The sequence below is a fragment of the Nannobrachium achirus genome, assembly GCF_963921795.1.
Source record: "Nannobrachium achirus genome assembly, chromosome: 10".
NCBI lineage: Eukaryota > Metazoa > Chordata > Actinopteri > Myctophiformes > Myctophidae > Nannobrachium > Nannobrachium achirus.
The window spans coordinates 36064740-36085132 of record NC_137819.1 but is presented as its reverse complement, the minus strand read 5'-3'; the positions used below and the strand labels follow the sequence as shown (position 1 = coordinate 36085132).

General features: G+C 40.5%; 1 protein-coding gene across 2 annotated transcripts in view; it reads left to right on the top strand.

Moving 5' to 3' along the window:
* Positions 1–1971: 1971 nt before the first annotated feature.
* The window catches only part of klhl43 (kelch-like family member 43), a 28303-nt gene continuing 9881 nt past the window's right edge, over positions 1972–20393 (top strand). The window contains exon 1 of one of the 2 annotated variants that reach the window (XM_080735719.1): positions 1972–2176. The gene's annotated coding sequence lies outside the window, so the exon portion shown is untranslated. Of the gene's footprint in view, positions 2177–10290; positions 10384–20393 lie in introns of those variants that run through there. The other variant, XM_080735720.1, reaches the window with a different exon arrangement.

Below are 20393 nucleotides of genomic sequence, written 5' to 3'. Positions count from 1 at the left end.
AGTTATACTGTTTAGTTTTTATTAGGTTTAGTGTTAGTTCCACACTCCAGTAGAGCCAAGCACAACAAGTGTTTTTGAGCGGTGGTCACACCGTCTCCATAGCGTGGCCGTGTGTGTATCCGTGTGTGTCTGTCTGTCTGTCTGTCTGTCTGTCTGTCTGTAGCCTGAAGTACCTTTTTTGACCACACATGTTAAGGGAGGGGCGCTGTCGTTCAGGCCACTGAGGCCAGGCACACTCACACACATTCACACTCACATTCACGCCCGCGCACACACACACACACACACACACACACACACACACACACACACACACACACACACACACACACACACACACACACACACACACACACGCAGCCTCCACCGCTCAGTTCACACGAGTGTGATTTTTTTATTTTGATATGGGGTAGTCAGGAATGAGATTCAAAAAGCTTAGAGAAAGCTCAGCGAAAATAAATTAGATGATCTACAATAGTCGGGGGCTTTAGGGAGATAGAATGGTAATTTCATGCTAATCAGTCTAAAAGTACCAAATTCTGCACAGATGTAGCCCAGGGCATGCTCTAATGATTTAGCTAGGGGGGCGCCCGAGTCGGCGACCTTCGGGGTTGCCACAGCGGCCAAAACAAGTTGGGCTCCCATAGACTTTCTATACATAAACTTTTTTTCTGGGTATTTAAGTAGGATGTGAGGGGTCTAACTAGGGGTTTGTCATGATGCTTAATCCATTGCAAGCATTTGTTTTATACAAAAAACATTCCTTGGGCTATAAATGGCCCCAGAAAACGATGGCTTAGTGATGACTGAGTCAAAGTGATGAGTCTCTTTTCACTTTTCACAGTTTTGTGGGCGTTTTCTGGGGGCGCCCTAGCTAAATCATTAGAGCATGCCCTGGGCTACATCTGAGCAAAATGTGGCGCTTTTAGACTGATTAGCACGAAAAAACCCTAAGGCCTCTGACTACAAGCCAAAGCTATTTTTGAAAGAAAAATATTAGATCTGAAAATTACTAAAACTATGGACATTTCTCTACGATTTAGTTACTTTAAGTACGTTAAGATGGGTTTTCAATTCTGGATTTCACCATTTCATTAGTTTTAGTAAACTATAATAACCCTGGTGTGAGCAGCAGTGATTGGGTAGCTTGGCCTCCTATGGGATATTTTTGGAGGGGAGGGAGCAAAGGGCTGCCTGTATTTGGAAATGGAGGAGGATGCTGGAAACGTGACAGAGCACTGGTGGAATGAGAGCACACAGCAAAGTCCTCAGTGTTAGTCCTCTAACCCTGAGAGTGTGATATGGATCTCTGCAGGTCCATATTTACACTCTCTGTCAGAGTTAAATTAACACCGTGGGCAGGGGTGTCGCACCAAATTTGGGGCCCTGGATACAGGGATTCACTGCGGGCCCCCCATGAATGTTCTTCATAAGGGGAGGGGGAGGTTTAACCCATTGCGACTGGGAACACACTTTAGCTATTGAAAAATAGCCGATATACAAGCTCACAGCGCGGCACCGAGTGCCGCGCTGCAAGCTTGTAGATCTGCTATTTTTGAAAATGTGTGGTTTTTCAAAACCTATGTTTCTATGTCAGTTTCTATGTTTCTGTCACTTTGTCATGTGAAGGACCCCCAACATATTTAGTTCCAGGGACCCCCCCAGAAGCAAAATTTGAGTTACAAATGTTTGCTTAAAAAATACACATTCAAAAGATTTGCACACATTTTCACGACTTTTAAAAAATAACAGATCTACAAGCTCGCAGCACGGCACTCAGTGCCGCGCTGTGAGCTTGTATATCTGCTATTTTTCAATAGCTAAAGTATAAAATAATTAAGGCCCCTCCACCTTGGGCCCTAGTAACTCAGTCCCACTTTCCCCCCCTTGTGACACCCCTGACCGTGGATGCTGTGTGGGGGGCAGGAGTGGATCGAGTTTCACATCTCCGGTTGGGAGCCTTGGTCCCCCTGAAACACCGACCCACACAGCACTCTGGCAGACGGACGGAGGACAGAAGGACAAGGAAAAGAGCAACAGAGAGAGAGACACCTGTAAGATAAAGAACACACCAACAAAGTGAAGTAACAAGAAAGCAAGCTTAAAAGAGAGAGAAACTGAGAAAGACAAGGAAAGGACAAAAGAGAAAGAAAACCCAGTGAAGAGAGTAAGGAAGGTAAATCAAATGTTTATTCTGTTTGTACTGTTTACTGCAAATGTGTTTACTGCATGCTAGACCATGGATTAAATTGGCTTGTTAAACACACAGGGGAAAAATAACAATAACCTTCAACTCTCAACCAGTTGTTTCCTGGACCTGAGTCACAAAATATAATAATGGTCTGATAGGGTCACAGGCAAAGTTTGAAAGTTGTCTTGTATCTACCTGTGTTCACAGCAAAATCTCCAGTGTTAATTTAACTAAATAGATTAATTAAACATACATTTTAGTACTTTAAAAGTAACTCTGAATAAGATTGTCTGCTAAATGTCTAAATTGTAAATTGTAGAAACTGAATATTTGACTCTGGTTATATATATATACACTAGGGCATTAATGACTTGTGATTCACAGTGTGAATGCTGGATGACTGAGGCCCTCTTGCTCGTCATTTACCTAATGTTTGAGTTCACACTTCAGGTTCAGTTATTTTATAAATGATCAAAAACTTGAATCTAATCTCATGCACAGACGTAAGTAACTGACGTCAACATGTCAGGTTGGGGAACACCGTTAGCTGAACAGAATGTCGACCACTGCAACATCCCCAGTACAATTCCGTTTGGAGATCTGAGTTGCATGTAATCTCCCCTTTCCTTGATCAGCTTCCCATCTACCTACTGTACACTCTCCTAAATTAAAGCAAAATGGCTGCCTTAAAATCATAACACACTTTACAATCAATCACTGATATAATACAGTACATATTGGTTGTAACTGATCTTGAATCAGATGCTATGCTTGATCGTCAATGCTGTCAACTCCTTCACAGTTTTTCATGTTTCCTAATTTTAGATCACTCTAAAATTAGGAAACAATGTTTCCATTAATCAAGCATTAATGGAAACATTGAATGGCTGTCACTGTGTTCACTAAAATGCAGAGATGGTATAGTGACACCTAGTGTGGTTTAACTAATTCCTACCCTTAGCTTTAAACAGACATACATAAAGGAAACACACACACACACACACACACACACACACACACACACACACACACACACACACACACACACACATACACAAAGTCAGCACCTAAAAATACCCTGTTGAGATAGGCAGAGGAATTCTGTTATTGGCAACTTGGCACCGGATGGAGGTGGTGGGAAGGACATAAGCCGTTGTGTGTGTGTGTGTGTGTGTGTGTGTGTGTGTGTGTGTGTGTGTGTGTGTGTGTGTGTGTGTGTGTGTGTGAGTGTGCGTGTGCGTGCGTGCGTGCGTGTGTGCGTGTGTGTGTGTTTGTGTGTGTGTGTACAGTGGGGTAGCTCCTACATCTCATGTTAGAACTGTGTTTTGAAATCCTCTGAAGTACATTAGATACGTAGACTGACAGTAAACAACAGCTGTTCACAGGGCTGTACGTGATCACCGTTCCTGGCACCTGGGATTGTTTACATACCCCGGACTGTGCGTCCCTAACCTGGGGCCATATTTCTCAGGCTGCACCTTTGTTCTGTGGTCATAAAGATTATCTTAGCGCTATTAAGATGCATTTGAAAATCCTATGCCTGGGGTGTCTGCCAATTTTCCACATCCCTCCTCTGATGGAGTTTGATGGAGCTTCACATCACATTCTACTTTCATGTTTTCACCTCCACTGTGCCCTTTCATCTGATTTTCACCTTGAAGCAACAGCTCTCAATATTCTTGCCTTTCTTTTACCTCAACGAAACTTATGTGAGTTTTTGTGCAAATTGTATAACAGGACCTAAAAGTCCATGCAAATACCACGTATCGAAGTCCCTAAATCTGGGAGTTGTTATAAAACATTAATATGAATTCAGAAAAAAAAAGAATAAAGAAATAGCTTTTTTTTACTCTATATGATGTCATCCAATATCCTGTTTCCCTACTCCTTTTCCGAAAGTATATCTGTTCAACTGTTGCTGCGAAGTTGTGTCAAGTCTAAATAAAGAGAAAAGAGACCGGCTTAGGCCTACTGTCCTAAACTGGTGTCTCTGATGTGTGGCATCTCTTCTGTAATTCCAAAAGGCACACACTCCATGCCAAGGCTGAGCCTGTTAAGTGTTTACACCACTGTTCTTAGCCAATAATATTCCCAGTGTTGTGTACATTTTTATACCCAGCAGAAAGTATGGGGCAGCCTTAGCTGAATGGGTAGATGTCCCCAGTTTGTCTCCCGGCCTTAGTCGACGTGTCGAAGTGTCCCTGGGCAAGACACTTACCCCCAACTGCTCCACAGGTGCTGCCCCCCCCCCATACTGCTCCTGTTAATGGGTTACTGGGTTAATGCAGAGGACAATATTTACAGTGACTAATCCCCACAAGTATTTACCAAATTATTATTATATCATTATCAAGTCATTTTATTTATACAAGCACTTGTCATAAAGTCTCTCTAGTCTCTCATGTATACAGTAAAAAAAAGCCAAATTTATATTTAAATGACAGTCTCGCAAAAATAACAGATTGTCAACAAAAAATGCAATGCTTCAGTTAGCGACACTCTCGTATGACAATGTTCAAATTAGCAGCAAATCTGAGTGTCAGAATTGATCTGCAAATCTGTATATTTTATACTCTCAGCAAGTAACACTGAGGATTGTGATTGACTTTCTGACACCACTTCCTCATTCTGTCTATCTACAGCAGGGGTCTTCAACGTTTACAGGCCAAGGACCCCTTAGTTGAGAGAGAGATGAAGCAGAAACCCCCACAACCTTATCATAGATTCTATATAGTTTCATTGTTTGACAGCACAATGATCAGTGTATTTTGGAATCATGTCAATTTGTGTTTTCAGATATTTAACCACTTGAACCGTCAATACTTGACCTTTTACTAATTTACTCTGTACTTAGTCTGCTCTTTTTCCCCTCTACACCAAAGCTCTTTGCCAAAAATAGGGTTCAAGTGGTTATTATAAAAAAGGAGAAAAAAGGGTTTCTATCACACCCCATGTAGTAACTCTGAGGATCACCTAGGGGTCCTGGACCCTCTGTTGAAGACCCATGATCTACAGTATGAACAGTGGTGGATTACTCTTTACTTTTCACCACAACGCTTTCAGTTTTCAAATAATTGTAGTAAAAGTAAAATAGTCGAGTCCGAGTCGAGACCGAGACCAACGGGTGTCGAGACCAAGTCAAAATAAAAAAAGAAATAGAAAATCCTCATTTCATAGGTACTGAGGTGTGGTCAGTGGGTATTATTCCTTTTCATTGCATTTGTAAGTTAAATGTATTGCTCTGGTTCACTTTGAGAGCTGAACCTGTGTTTTTAAATAGTGCAACTGCCAGCAGGGTGACGTATGAAGTAGGTTGTTGGTCCACACATGGAGAGGCTATAGGGAGATTTGGGACAGGACGAGAGTGACAGCTGCTGCTGCCTGGTGTCATATGAAGAGGTGGAGCTCACCACAGAGTTAGTGAGAGGCCATAGTGACAGAATATGAGCTGCCAAAGATGTCGCAATAATACACTTAAAAATGAAACCATAATCTCCAATGACAGTGATAACCTTGCAACCTTGTTTTTTTTTAAATTATTATTATGAATTTATGAAAGCCATCACAATACAAACAACACATCAACAAGACATAAGACAACCTTGTTACATCAAATGATAGAGAAGGGGAACTCTTTAATGAGAGCCCTGGCACAAAAAACTAAGAAAAAGTTTGGTTTAGTTTTGGTCTTATATGCTGCTCACCATTACATGTTGTCAGCAAGTAGTCCTGGCCATGGCCCCTGTAAAACAAGTGATCCACTGGGTCAAATGGCAAACAAGTGAAGAAGACATTAAATAAAAATGTGTGCAGAGAGTAGGCTAATATTTCACTGTTTGGCACTAACTGCACAGCTGATAGATAGTAGTGAGGTAGAAAGCACACAGACCACGAGGAACATGTATTTGATCTACAAAACACCTCTAATAAAAGAGAAATGTGATCCTGTTTTTAACCTTTTACAAAAAAGTATATCCGTATCAACACATCATTGTAATCCATGATGACATTTTCCAAGTCCTTATCGTAATGTATTCATCTGCATACATTTATGAATAGTATTCAATACAAGAAAATATACATAATACATAATGTGGGCCTACATACTACTTTGTAACGGTACAAGCACTACATTTGTACACACAATAGTCATATTCAGGAGTGTATGATTGCGACCGTAGGTCGCAGTTTACTATCAGAGTTCCCTGATGTCATCAATATTAAGCCCATATCTAACAGGACTTCATATGGGAATGCCCATATATGGAGGCCACATCGGCCACATACCACACTAACAGAATCCATATATGGCCAAGACAGATGGCCAAGACAGCCCATATCTGTGTTGCTGGTTCTAGAGACAGGGATCTCCATGTATGGGCATAAAAGGGTATGATGTCAGATGTCATAGACATCATAGGACTTTCACATAACAAATAACTGAGTAAGCATGTTTGGGCTCTCACAGCATATCTCCATATACAGTACATGGATGGGTACCAGGGGTCTCCATATATGGGTAACTGGTCCGATATACATCACAGGCCAGATGGCCAAGACATGGTGCGACCTCGCTTGTCGCCCTGAAGCGTCTTAGGCCTACTAGTAATAGTAATAGGTACATGCCCTCCCATGTGTTAATTAACACTGAAAATGCTGAAAATCATTTCCCAATCTACTAGAACATTCCATTCACGTGATAAGACTACTTGTTTTAGTAATGTCCTACTGTAATAACACAAACTAAACAACTAAAACATGGATGAGAGCCATAGTGATGTGCCAAACAAACAAAAGCATTTGCTAAGCCAGTGGTTCAGTCACATGAAAATAACCCTCACACAACTCATAAGACCTGAGAACTATCTGGGACCAAGCTTCTTGATAGGCAAGAGGCACAGCTGCTCTGTCAGACACTATACTAGGATCCACCCCACCCCCAATGCACAAGCAAATATAACACAGCACAACGCACTGGACGATGGCAGAGAAATACCTCAATAGGCCAGTGGTTCACAAACATTTTCATATTAAGGACCCCTAAATGAATGTGTATTTGGCCGCGGATCCCCATCTGAAAAGATTCTGTGCCAAGGCCCAAGGAGCCCCATACATGGTGTTAACATTTTCAATCTTCTAGAGTCTCTAGAGGCCATTTGGTTCCATTTGTTTTGATTTGTTTTTATCTTTGAAAATGCTTGAAATGTTTGAAACCATCAAACTAGGTGAACAAACAAACAGTAATAGATCCTTGTTTGAATGGATGCCAGATCCAAGATCAAATTATACTTCCACACATACAATCCAGACAAACAACAAATAGTAAATAAATGATGTACAAAATAAAGCTAAAGTTCTTCTGAAAGATTCTGATAAAAATATGATGTGTCAGGGAGACTACAACTACACTAGATTAAATGTTGTTCAATATGAAACACTTTCACTGCTTACCTATTTGCTTGAGTGAATAGCTTATTATAAATAATAAGCATGTACAAAGTGAATGTATTCGTGATTTATGTTACAGTATATCTGAAAATCTTGTCTGTCTCCTGTACCAGGAATTGGGGTCTTGGTGTTTACAAACTGATTGAACATTGGAGGTGACCAGAGGATTAAACAGCAGAGATTTGTAGGAGTACTTAGTGCATTGTAAATTACTAGAAGGTCGGCCGGCTACGCCGGCCTCCCCTCTAGGTTGTCGCGTTGCGTCTATAGGAGTAGATATTCGTTGAAAACAAACCCCTGAGGTACAGGGTGGCCACGATCTGATGTATTGTTTTATACTATTTTTGCGGCAGTGTGGTGTGTGTAATGGCCAAATGTTTTTTTTTTTGAGAAAAAAAAGTTTTTTGAGAAAAAAAAGTTTTTTGAGAAAAAAAAGTTTTTTTGAGTAAAAAAAAGTTTTTTGAGAAAAAAAAAGTTTTTTGAGAAGAGAAAAAATTTTGAGAAAAAAAAAGTTTTTTGAGAAAAAAAAAGTTTTTGAGAAAAAAAAGGTTTTTTGAGAAGAAAATAAATTGAGAAAAAAAAAAGTTTTGAAAAAAATAAAAAATAAAACGTATTGGTGATGCGATGACGGGGTGTATACGGATGTTACTGCGATTGAGGTGAAAGAGAAAAGTGGAAAGTTGTGAGCTAGTCTCTCAAGAACAGCCTCAGAGAACGCTACGCTACTGAGTCTGTCACACACCAAACTCACGGAAGGGATTTTGGGCGGTACCCAAGTCTGGTGACAGGCAGCGCTTTTGACCAATCAAACATAGTGGGCGGTATCTAATGTGTGCGTTGACTATGCATTCCCCCTCACGGGTGGAAACAAACCATCTTTCAACTGTACATATTCTTTGTGCAGCTAAATAAATCCCTCTGTAGTCTATATATACAAGCGAATTGCTCCATTTAAATATTCATTGACCCACCCGGTTTTCCACACAATGTATGGGTTTCACATTGCCACTATTTGCACAATCAAAGAATGCTTTTGGAAATCGTTGTGCATAACAATAGAATTAAATGGAAGGAAGAATGGCCTACATTACAATAACGAACTACATTTGTTAGTCTACACAGTAAAGTGCAGCAATATGCCTATATGAATTTAGATTTTAGTGTATTATTATTAGTATAGAGTAAATGTAAACGTTGCAACTTCTAGTCTAAAAGACTCATGTATTAAATTATTATATTATAAAACATACATTAATCAACTAGCCCTATTTTATTCCTAGACAGGCTATTTAAAAATAGCTGATCTACAAGCTCACAACAACGTCGCATTGTGGTTACATTCTGCACAATGGGTACTTTGAGTACTACTTTCTGCTTTTGCAATACTTTTATACTTTTACTCAAGGGCTACATTTTGAATACAAGACTTGTGCATGATACTTAAAGAATGCGAGTACTTTTCCCACTACATTGCCTAAGCACGCCAGTATTAGTAAAAGCACACATCACAGATAGATTTATAGAGTAATATAAGGCAACTGTAAATGTTTAAAAAGACGACCTGAAAAGTGAAAACCTGACGGCCGTATGCTAACACGCTAGCTTACTGCAGTTAGCCAGCCGGGAGAAAGCCTGGTAGGCGAGGTTAAAGCAGTTATACATTATCATAACATCCCATATTGATTTAAAACATCAATCCACTGTATTGCAACACACCATGACATCCGAGGCTATATAAACGTTTGCTTATTGTGGGTAAATTAGTTGTATCTTGGTCACTGGTCTGCAGCAGATCCATCATTCATATAAATAAGTGAACCATTTCAATCTAAATGGGTTTCATATTGAAAGTGGCATTCTTTGATTTCACAAGCCATTGTTGACAGTTTGACACATTCCAACACAGCTTATTTAAATGCAGATTGCTTGTATGCTAATAGAGTCACAACTTCTCATTAGCTTTTCAGTCCATCATCATTCATGTAAGCTTTATAATTAGCTTCATACTAACATTAACATTAAATATTAACAGTACCATAGGCATACACATTAAGCAACATTATCTGTGCATAGAACGATACATTTGTTAATCAAACCAAATGTTTATTATACAGATAATCATACACATTGTAAACGTAGTATACAGTAGGCCTACATAAATGCAACATAACTTTAGGGTTTATTCTATAAACAATACGGCTAACCATCATCAAATAAAAGGGAAAAAATAGTCTGTTATTGAGAGATTATTCTATAAATAAAAACGAACTGTTTCATAGCATAACATCATCTTTTGTGAGACAGGACAAGATATTGAAATAGCGTACAATCTACACTTTATAGAGTAATATAAGGCAACTGTAAATGTTTAAAAAGACGAGCTGAAAACATGACGGCCGTATGCTAACACGCTAGCTTACTGCAGTTAGCCAGCCGGGAGAAAGCCTGGTAGGCGAGGTTAATCATATATCATAACATCCCATATTGATTTAAAACATCAATCCACTGTATTGCAACACACCATGACATCCGAGGCTATATAAACGTTTGCTTATTGTGGGTAAATTCGTTGTGTCTTGGTCACTGGTCTGCAGCAGATCATCAGCAGATCATCCAGCTTCATTCAGCGCAGCATATGGGGTAAAAACGATGGGGTCCTTGTTCCTTCTCTCTGGGAAAGCAGGATAACGGGATCCAGGCGGCCAAACATGCCAAACATCTCGCCGTCGTCGCCGATCTATCAAGTACTTAAAACAAATGGGCTGAAGAGGTTTTAATTGTTCAATATTGTGTAACTGAGAAACACTTGTAAGCACGCTAGAAAACAGTTCCTCGTCCACAGTAGCATCTATGTTGCGTCGTCGTTGTTGTGGTTGTCTGTTGTGTAACTTGTGTTCCGTGTGTAGAGTAGCAGTTCCGCTATAGTAGTTTCGGGAGGGAACCAAACCAAGGGGCGGACCAGGCTTCAAAGCGGAACTAGTTTTAAAATTCGTTCTCAACCGGGGAATTCCATGTATCCCCGCCCCTTTCTATGTTGGTCCCAGAGTCAAACAAGTATACCTGATTGCAGACCGGAGCACGGGGCGGACTGAACGCGGCAAGGGGAGTGCACGGGGCGGACTGAACGCGGCAAGGGGAGTGAACGCGGCAAGGGGCGTAGTGAACGCGGCAAGGGGCGGAGGCGTTTGATTATTGTCCACGACACTGCAAGCGGCGCGCAGGCCAGCGGACCTTGGTCCTGCTCTTCGCCCCCGAGCGCCGCAGGCGCGAGTGGCCGCGAAGAGCGGGCCAGGGCCGCGCGGCCGGCGGAGCGCCGCGCGAGTTACGAAGCCGTGGTGAATGCAATCGTTATATTTATGCCCAGGCCGTAAGGCCTGGGCAAGCCCACGATAAACATCAGCATTGATGGCTGAATGGATAGCGTCGCCGACTTGAGTGCCAGAGATCACTAGTTCGAATCTCACCGTTGCCCCACTGCACACGTCACCGAAGCCCACGATAACCGCCGCGTTCACTACGCCCCTTGCCGCGGTCAATCCGAGAGAGAGAGAGAGAGAGAGAGAGAGAGAGAGAGCCGCGGCCTGCAATCAGGTAAGGCTCGAGTCAAAGGAAGAGAGGCCGACCGATAGGTGTCGCCCTTTCTTCTTTGACGATGGGTTCCCAGATTGCAATTTGCAAGCCATTTTGGCAAAACTTTGGTTGGCGCTACCCACACGTTTGGCTGTGTAGCTCATGCCTCGAATGCTCCATTCTTACAAGCTGTACCTCGTTGTACTGTAAAGGTGACAAATCAACGATAAAAAAATATATAAAACAATACAAATTGGTATTATTAAAGGGGAGATATAATGGACCAAATTCAAGTTTCCTTTCTTTTTGTGCTGAGTTTATGATGCACCAAAAGTTGGAAGTTTGGGGATCTCACTGGAACCAGTGAAGCTAATTGAGACGCATACACAGACCGACTGGATTTATACTGTAGATAGACGTATAGATAGACGACAGATGTCCAATGTTGACATGAGCTTCTGGGTAGGTGTGCTTAATAGACCGTTTGTCAGCCTTCTGATTGGTCCCTGAGACTCCCTGACTGGCCAACCAGAAAAAAACATTCACTTTTTGCTATCGGGGGTGGAGTTTGTGCAGTGGAGATGATGTGGCAATAAATATAATTATAATTTCCTTTGTTAGGGAGACTTACATAGTGTAAACGTTCCTGCAACTTCTGTTGACCTTAGGCACACACACACACAAACACCCTGACCCTACCTGCTGTGAAACTGTCTTGCAGTTGCCCTGCTATCTGATTAGGCCATGACTTTGTGTATTATGATATAACCTTTGATCTCCAGTGCCCTTTGAGGTTACCTCTCCCCCTCCCTCTCCCCCTCATCCCCCCTCTCTGAGACACACAAACACACACACACACACACACACACACACACACACACACACACACACACACACACACACACACACACACACACACACACACACACACACACACACACACACACACACACACACACCACCTCCTCCCTACCCCCTATTCTCTCCCCCATCTCTCTTCTCTCTCTCCCTCTCTCTCTCTCCAATCTGTATCTGTCTATATCTATGTAAGGAATGTACTCATGCCTTATTATGAGTTCCATCATATACCATGTTGTAATGTATTGTATTGATGTATCTGATGATTGACAATCAATGTATGTACTGTAATAGTACTCTGACAATTGATGTACTTATGTATGCGTATCTGCTTAAACCAGCCTGTAATGATCCTCCTCTCTCCTGGAGGGAGGAGTCTACCTATGCATATATACTGTTGGTTGGCTACCATTCTGGGCCTTATCCTCTGCTAACAGTCATGGACTGTTGGCAGACAGTGAGCCCGGACACATATGCTTTCTCTCATTGACTTGGTCAATGAGACAGAGTATCTATTTGACTGTGTTCGTGATCAATAAATTACACCAGAAACCAGACCCAGTGCGTCTTATTGAAGCATCTCTCAGCACCGTGTTTTGCATCCGAGATGTACAATGTACATCCCAAAAACCAGCCCTATCAGATGGTGTCAAGAAGTGGGACCAGCGTCTTCGTATTCCTGGGAGGGGAGGAAACGCGCCGCGCCTTAAGTCGACAAAGGAGCCACGGGACGTTCTCTCCTCCTGGAACGAAACGCCTGGTTTTCAACGAACTCAAGGGCTTTCGCTAGAAACGGTGAGATGTTTTATTTTCCATACTCTAAATAGAAAAATCCTGACAATTAAGAGCAATTAAGACCGTGAAAGGAATTAATAGAAACAGAGTTAAAATAGACAATATTTAGCCAACCTGTTTTTTGTGTTTTCATTGCCCATCTAGTTTTTATTTTTAATTTTTTGGTCATTTGGTTAAGATTTGTCATTAGATTGGTTCATTGAGATTTGAGTTCACTAGATTGGTTCATGAGATTTGAGTTCACTAGATTGGTTCATGAGATTTGAGTTCACTAGATTGGTTCATGAGATTTGAGTTCACTAGATTGGTTCATGAGATTTGAGTTCACTAGATTGGTTCATGAGATTTGAGTTCACTAGATTGGTTCATTAGATTTGAGATTTGTTCACTAGTTCATGAGATTTGAGTTCACTAGATTGGTTCATGAGATTTGAGTTCACTAGATTGGATTTGTGGATTTGAGATTTGAGATTTGTCATTAGATTTGGATTTGAGATTTGGTTCATTAGAATTGAGATTTGGATTTGTGGATTTGAGAAAGATGGGCGAAAATAAAAGGCAGTGTAAAATACATATATAATTTGCTAAACTATTTATTAGGAGAGGTAAAAACTAGTTAAACATGTTTTATTTAAAATAAAATATTACAAATAAGATAGTTGTCCGATTCAGTTTAACTCAGGATTTGATCTCATATTTTCTAAATTATCAGGACAGTTTGCAAGCCAGGTAATAATTGTTTAGCTTAGGCTAACCAATAAGATGTTACGAACAAGGAAATTGTTTCTGATTAAGTTGTGAAAAACTATGATAAAGTTAAATGAATCAGTGCAGCTCAAGCCAAGTAATAGTTTTAAAATAGTTTGGTTGTGCCTCTTTGATTTCAATGAATAAGAAGTTAACGAGGGTTTCACCTGAGAATTTCGGGTAACTAAATATGAATAAAAATTGGGAAAATTTAGGAATAAGATATGAATGAGTATGGAAATAAACTGGGTTGACTTTCTGGTGTAAAAATAAAAAGATAAATGGATTCAATTGAGTCTCTCTCTCTCTCTCTCTCCCCTACATGAGGGGGAAGGGTGGAGAGAGGAGAGGACAAAAGAGGTGACAAAAACTATTTTTAGCCTACCTAAAGCCTGACCAGATCTCCTAAGTGGAGATTGGAGAAACTAGGAAAGAGGTTTTTCTTTGAAACCTTTATATAGCCTATAAATATGAAAAACTACCCGACATTGTTCTGTACTGACTAAAGTTAAGAATGCCCATATTAAGAAAATGGAACAAATACAATTAATGGTTGAGTTGAGTTAAATATTGAAGTTTAAAGTATTTCTTATGTGTATGAGTGGAGCATCTGGGCATTGATGGGTAAACAAACTGCAGATGTTTCCTCATGATGGACAGAGGCTTGAACATGTACACATAACAAAAGTTACTTAGTAATCAAGTAAAGTGTTTGAGTAATCTGCTTGGTTACTTTACTCCACTGTCTACGTAATTCCCAAACATGTGTTGCAGATAATTTGAGAGCTTTTGTTTAGATCTGGGAGAGTGTTCTTGTGTCTGTAAGATTTCTTCCTGCCTCTCAGCAGGGCACCCAACACCTCTTCTATAGTAAACTTCTGTTCTCTCATGTTGACGTTGGGGTGGAGAGAAAACACTTTGGTTCTTTTCATTCAAACTTGTCATGCTGATTGGCTGTATTGTCATGTGACACTTTTACTCCACCAACACATTTAAGCCCAAAATAGCATTAATGAAAGTAGCAGATCTACAAGCTCACAATGAGTCGCTTTGCGCTGCCTTGTGGACTTGTAGATTGGGTATTTTTAGGGACGAGAAGAAGCTGTATAATACCTTAGCCTACGTTGTTTTGTCTTTGGAAGCATCTATATTAAAATGGGAGAAATACAATTAGAGAGGAAAACAAAGGTTTTAGAACTGTTTAAACTAAAGTGTGGGGAAATTAGAGGAAAAATGTGGAGTATTGTTGAATACTGTTTGGAGACTGTGTTAAGCTCAAGCATAATGCGCAATGCTTGCTTGCCATCGTACTCAGACATGTAGTTAACATAATTTTGTTTTCATAAATATGCATAATTGTTGAGTGCACTGTTTGAAGATTTGTGAAGGCCAACATGTGCACAATATTGGCGTATCATTCTCTTCAAGCATGCATTCAAGCAATGTAGTTTTGTTTAAGAGATAATGAATATGATGATGTGATGTACATTTATAAAAAAAAAAAAAAAAAAGGGAGATTTATAGATAATGACTTATGAAAATATATGTCAATATGAAGAAATTATAAGAACATATGCAAGTAACCAGGTGTCTGTTTTCTAATTAATTCCTCTGTAGACGCCTGTCTGTTGCTGTTCTCGGATACCTCAACTCACCCCCCCTGCCAGCCGCGCTCAACAACCCCAGCCTGAAGCCGCATAAAGTGCTTCAACATCAACATGTGACTGTCCCAGTTGGCGACTGCAACAGACAATAAGAAGCCCCGCTGTGCCTTGAGCAAAGGCCCACCAAAGCAGCCGTCCCCTCAACTACCTGCATGCAGTGCAGACAAGGGGAGGCCGCAATGGCCACATTCAGCTATGAGAGAAACATTGACCTTTTTGAGGAAAAAGAAGAAACTGAAAAACACTGACATTTTGAGAAGACTAAGCAGCATGAAGAAGAAAAGACATTTTGAGAAGAAAACTGACAATGCAGCTCTCAGTAAAATATACATGGTTGGCCCTGCTGCCAATCAGTTGTCCCAAAACAATTGAACAAGTGTGTTTGCCTACGACTCGTCAGAAGAAAACTACAGCACATTGCATGATGGCGCAGGGTGACGGGGAGATTTCCGAGAACTTCACAGACGGCGTCCTCCAGACGAATTCAACAAGCAGGTTGTATAATGCATTCAAACACGCACTGTACCTCATGAGATATGACACATATGAAAAGAAAGAAAACTGCAAACTTGTTACATTTTGTTAACAACTCGGTCTAAGTTAATTTTGCATCATGGAGAACATTTCAGTTCAGTCCAACACAGCCAAGGATCATTATGCGTTATGAGTCAGCTTGTAGCTATTTAAACTATACTTTGAAACGTGAACACATAATTAGAGGCTGAACTCACTTAATATTAAGGCCCCCACCCTTGCAGTACTAACTTTTAGATTAAGGGCCCTCTCTAAAAACACATACTGTAGTGTAAACTAATGCACAAAGCAATCATTCACTGAAGTGAATCAAAGTATGATGATGCTATGTTTTGTGTGGAATTTAAGAAATTATTATGGTATATACATTATAAGCTAGAATTACATTTATTGTCGTGATTGTTTTAATTAAGCAATTTTAATTGTTTTAATTAACAAAAGGAAGGATTATGATGTGGCAATAAATATAATTATAATTTCCTTTGTTAGGGAGACTTACATAGTGTAAACGTTCCTGCAACTTCTGTTGACCTTAGGCACACACACACACAAACACCCTGACCCTACCTGCTGTGAAACTGTCTTGCAGTTGCCCTGCTATCTGATTAGGCCATGACTTTGTGTATTATGATATAACCTTTGATCTCCAGTGCCCTTTGAGGTTACCTCTCCCCCTCCCTCTCCCCCTCATCCCCCCTCTCTGAGACACACAAACACACACACACACACACACACACACACACACACACACACACACACACACACACACACACACACACACACACACACACACACACACACACACACACACACACACACACCACCTCCTCCCTACCCCCTATTCTCTCCCCCATCTCTCTTCTCTCTCTCCCTCTCTCTCTCTCCAATCTGTATCTGTCTATATCTATGTAAGGAATGTACTCATGCCTTATTATGAGTTCCATCATATACCATGTTGTAATGTATTGTATTGATGTATCTGATGATTGACAATCAATGTATGTACTGTAATAGTACTCTGACAATTGATGTACTTATGTATGCGTATCTGCTTAAACCAGCCTGTAATGATCCTCCTCTCTCCTGGAGGGAGGAGTCTACCTATGCATATATACTGTTGGTTGGCTACCATTCTGGGCCTTATCCTCTGCTAACAGTCATGGACTGTTGGCAGACAGTGAGCCCGGACACATATGCTTTCTCTCATTGACTTGGTCAATGAGACAGAGTATCTATTTGACTGTGTTCGTGATCAATAAATTACACCAGAAACCAGACCCAGTGCGTCTTATTGAAGCATCTCTCAGCACCGTGTTTTGCATCCGAGATGTACAATGTACATCCCAAAAACCAGCCCTATCAGAGAATGTTAAATGTGGCTTTCAAAACTGTCCGCAGTGCGCGACACGGCGATCGCCCGGTACGGCCGCGATCTCGGCCGTGATCTCGCTCATCATAATGAATAAGCTTCAACAAACTAGTTCACATGGACCATATCAATGGTCTAAGAGTCACGATTGGGTACATATATTTTAAATGGGCAGAATTACGAAAAGCCAGCCTATTATGTGAGGTTAGGATTATAGTTCTGTCCTCTTCCTACCCAGGATGCAATGCGCGGTCTATTCTCTTTCTGATCCAGAGGATTAAACTAATTAAAACATTTATTTTCGGGGGGAAAACTACTGTTTTGCTATGTAATTACTGTACCTTTTTCTTCCCTTTTTATTAATATCACGTAGATGTGTTTTTTGTGGTACTTTATATAGCTGTAATGAGGCTATGAAGGGAAAAAAAATCCCATCCACTACCACTATAAAAGAATCTGCAAAGAGGATTCTGTCCCACTGGGATTAAACAAATTAAAACATATATTTTCGGGTAAACCCCCTGTTTTGCAATGTAACTACTGTACCTTTGTCTTCCCTTTTTATTAATATCACCTAGATGTTTTTCCTTTGGTACTTTATATAGCTGTAATGAGGCTATGAAGGGAAAAAAAAATCCCATTCACTGCCACTATAAAAACAATCTGCCCAGGGTCAAATGTCCTATCATAGTAACAGGGCAGAATGGGGCGGGATTTGCAAAAGGGCTTATTGTGGGCTCGCAGCGACCCCACTATCGTTGTTCTCACTATTTATAGACCATATTCTCCTAAAGAATTATCTATATATCTATATCTACTCCTACATACGTACACCTAACACCATTCAAACTTTGACATGTTCAGCAGCTTTACTGTGGAATACTGTGTGTGTGCTTGTGTGTGCTTGTGTGTGTGTGTGTGTGTGTGTGTGTGTGTGTGTGTGTGTGTGTGTGTGTGTGCGCGCGTGTGCGTGTGTGTGTGTGTGTGTGTGTGTGTGTGTGTGTGTGTGTGTACAATGTTTTGTAGTTTTTTAGATATTTAACTTTTAAAACTTTGGACCCTTATTCCTATACCTTCATACTTTCATCTAGAAACTTGATTCAGTTAAAACCTTTAGTTATCGCAACTGCCGATGGCTAGCCTGTCAGTCATTGGCTGCTCAGTGGTACTAAGTACTAAGTACATTTACTCAAATAGGCCTACTACAGCATACTAGTGCTTACAATGCACAGTATCATTTTTAGGTACTTTTACTTTACTTTCCATTTTTGTTACCGGTACTTCTACTCCACAAATTAATTAAAAAAATAATAATTAAATTAATAATTAATTAATTAAATTAAAATTACTTTACAGCCGATCTACAATGTGACGCATTATGAGCTTGTAGATCTGCTAATTTCAGAACTTTTGAGGAATTTTGATTTGGTACTCAAAGAATATTTTGATGCTAAAACGTAGTCCCCCCCATTTTAAGTTAATGATATTAACCACAATACATTCCAAGTCTGTCAAAGAGGCCAAGTAAACTTTTGTATTCATGCAGTGGATTCTTCTAAAGAATATATTCAACACTTTGTGGCTTCCCTATAATAGTAGCAATACTAAGATATTTCATGTTTATATAATACAACAGGTGTGGTCAAGCCATATGCTGTTATGTCTGGAGACTGAAACACAACATTTTGTCTTAACGCATGACTGAGTTATTGAGAAACACTTACGAATGTGACATTTTGACAACCAATTATTTAGAAATGAATTTGGTGGGTATTTACCCCTCTGGTTATGATTTAATATTTCTCTTCCCTGCGTTTTTCATTTCCCAGATCATAAAGAAAATGTCTGGTTTGTCCATTTAACCAGATATGACCTTATGCTTCCCATTAGTTTTCCATTTGCAATGACCCATGAGAAGTTGCCAACCGTGGTCATTGCGATCATGAATAAGATTCCCCAGTTGCTCTGTGGCTGAAATACACAGTGTGTGAGAGCATGACTAGTAGACCACATATATGTAGTGCTGCTGATCAACCACAAACCTGACCCTGACTCGCCTCCATTTCTGGAAGACCCCAACAGGCACCCGCACCTGTCAGTCATATATAGCTATGCCCCCTTCCTCTTTTTATTTTTGGCATTTCTATGCTTTATCCAGACCAAAGGGCAGAGAGGTTGGAACCCTCCAGGTCCTTGCTCTCACAAGGATCATAATATAATGGTCTGTGACTGACTGACTGACTGACTGACTGACTGACTGACTGACTGACTGACTGACAGAGACACCTTCTTCAACAGACAGACAGACAGACAGACAGACAGACAGACAGACAGACAGACAGAGAGAGAGAGAGAGAGAGAGAGAGAGAGAGAGAGAGAGAGAGAGAGAGAGAGAGATTATGACAAATGCCCCAGACAGAAGAAGACTCAGATTCAGCATAGGATAGGATAGGATAGTGTAGGTATAGTCTTGCCTGACAGTGAGGATCATGTAGAACAGTGCAAGACTTGTAAACTAGCCAATGGCCTGGATCTGTCCACAGTAGCTTAGATGTTTCTTTTAATTATTGTATTTATTAAGCACTATTACTATGGCAAGTTCTTGAGAAAAAGAATGGTGCAAAAAGGAATGTCATCAGCCAATAATTAGTCAGTGTGGTTGCATATAGGGCACACACTATTGTTGTCTTCCAACTTTATAGAGTAACACTTTATAGACTATAATATAGAGTAATCCCAAGGAGTGGTGCTGGTTTGAGGATTGGTCAAGCTCATTCTGGCTATCCAGATAGGCAACCACACTTTTTCTAGTTTAATTTAAAATAATATACCGGTATTTAAAACTAGAAATACTGTTCCTACGAAAGAGTGTGGGCTCGCTCGTGACTATATTCTGCAGCGTGCTAACTGTTATGTGAAGCTCAACCAATGCTCCAGCTAACACCACTCCCAGATTTTCCGCACCTCAATTGCGCCTCATTGGCTAAGGGCCCTGCCTTTGTACTGTCGTGGCGGACCTTGATAAATAAATAATGAAGATAACATAGTGTTCTCGCCTTTCAGGCGAGCCCACAATAATATAACGGAAAGATCACAGGTTTACTCATTTCAAGATTTAGATTGAAATATTCATGCCATGTTCCCCAATGTGGGAGATCACATTCTTCACTCAAAAAATGGACCTTCAGTTGAGCAGTATCACTGGTGGACGTTTTGC